The sequence below is a fragment of the Sceloporus undulatus genome, chromosome 6 (assembly GCF_019175285.1).
Source record: "Sceloporus undulatus isolate JIND9_A2432 ecotype Alabama chromosome 6, SceUnd_v1.1, whole genome shotgun sequence".
NCBI lineage: Eukaryota > Metazoa > Chordata > Lepidosauria > Squamata > Phrynosomatidae > Sceloporus > Sceloporus undulatus.
In genome coordinates this window covers 126,794,083-126,796,230 of record NC_056527.1, presented here as the reverse complement: position 1 = coordinate 126,796,230, position 2,148 = coordinate 126,794,083, and positions in this window count along the sequence as shown.

Sequence of the window (2,148 nt, the reverse complement as noted above, 5' to 3'; positions counted from 1 at the left end):
TTCCCATTTCCAAGTGCATCATTTCCAAGTCCCCTGCCAGCCAGACCCCATTTCTTCTGCCCCTGCCTCCGTTTCTCCTTCGAAAGCAGGGAGGCAAGCAGACCAGGGCCTCCCCTCCGCCGGGCCTTGCGCTCCCTCGGGGGCTCTTCTGTCGGGGGGGGGACCCCTCTGGCATCCATCCCTTGGGCTCCACTCTGGGTCCCATCCCTCCTTCTCCCCTCCACTTAGCAAATAAAGTGCCACTTTGGTCCCCGAGTGAAGAAAGACAGGCAAGAGCCCAGAGGGATGGGGATGGCATCGCCAGGCAGAGAGCGGCGGCGAGGGAGGGAACGTTCCTCCTCCGCAGACGTCTCAGGAGGCCACCCTCCGCACAGAAAGAAAGAAAGAAAGAAAGAAAGAAAGAAAGAAAGAAAGAAAGAAAGACAGGTGATAGATACTAGGTAGAAAGATAGATTATATAAACATGATAGATAGATAGATAGATAGATAGATAGATAGATAGATAGATGATAAATAGATACATGATAAAAAGATAGATAGATAGATGATAGATACAACATAAATAGGTAGATAGATAGATAGATGATAAATAGATACATGATAAAAAGATAGATAGATAGATGATAGATACAACATAGGTAGATAGATAGATGATATACATGATAAAAAGATAGATAGATAGATGATAAATAGATAAAACATAGATAGATAGATAGATAGATAGATCAACAGATGATAAATAGATACAACATGATAGATAGATAGATAGATAGATAGATAGATAGATAGATAGATAGATAGATAGATAGATGCCTTACGTAACCCAGCGGGAGTCGAACCTTGGTCTCCAGAGTCCCAGTCCAACCACTCAAACCAGTACAGTTCTGAAGACCAGGGTTCGATTCCCAGTTCGGCCACGAGGCTCACTGGGTGGGCAAGTCACACTCTCTCAGCCTCAAGGGAAGGCTATGCCACCCACCCCGAAGAAATCTTGCCAAGAAACCCCTCTGCTGCTGGGTTGGCCTTGAGTCGGACACAGCCGCGGATCGAGGCAGGGAGCAGCAACAATTCACAGACACCCGACAACCTCAGAATCCGTATTTCGAAGAAGAGAAAGAGGGAGAAAGGAAGGGAAGGGGATGGATTTAGAAGAAGAGGGGAAAACAGAGGCAGAGAAGCCTAAAGGCTCAGAGAAGTCTAATAACTGGTCCTTAGAAAAGAAGAAGCCAGAGGGAGCAGGGCATAGAAAAGAGAGGGAATGGATCATTTGCATCCATTAAAAGACCTTTAACTTAACAGGACAAGACAAACACCCATTCGAAAGCACCCATCCTTTGACATTCCTCTTGGAAAAGTCCTCTGGCTAAATCTGCCAGATGAAGCGCCTGTCCTTCCTGCTCTTTTGCAAACCCTGGGACCTGGGCTGGGGTTTACCTTTGGCTGCCAGGCTGGGATTGCCATCGGACTCTGCAAGGCTTCGGCCGGGGGCAGCAGGGTCCGCGGGTGCCCCGCTGCCAGAGAGCGGTAGAGGTGCATCATGTACCCGGGGAAGCGGGCGGGACGGGAGCGGAGGACCGGCGGGGCGGACCGGGAGGGCGAGGCTGGCAGGGGCCTGGCACCGGGCTCCGAGAGGGCAAAGGCTAGGAGGGGCAGCAGCAGCAGCCAAGGGGCCCAGCTGGCCCTGGCAGCCATCCCTGCGAGAGAGGCAAGGGATGCCCTCTCCCTCCTTAGAAGGATGGCGGTCTTCTGGTGCTCTCTGGTTTCCTCTCTCTTCTGATCTATCTACCTGTCTGTCTGTCTATCTGTCTACTTATCTATCCTTCCTTCCTTCCCTCTCTCCTTCTGAATGAGCAAAAATAGATTCTTCTCTGCGCCTTTAGAGTTCTCTGCCTCTGTTTCCCTCTTTTTCTAAAGCGGTTTCCTTTCTTTCTCGCCCTTCTTTCTCTCTCTCTCTCTTCTTCTAAATATGAATTATTTAATCTCTGCGCCTTTAGACTTTTCTGCCTCTGGTTTCTCCCTTTAATCTCCTAAATTAATTCCCTTCCCTCTTTTCTTCTAAGTACAAATTATTAGGATCCGAAGGGGCGCCTTTAGGCTCGGTTTCCCCTCCTTTTATAAACTGATTTTCTTTCCCTTTTCTTTCTTTCT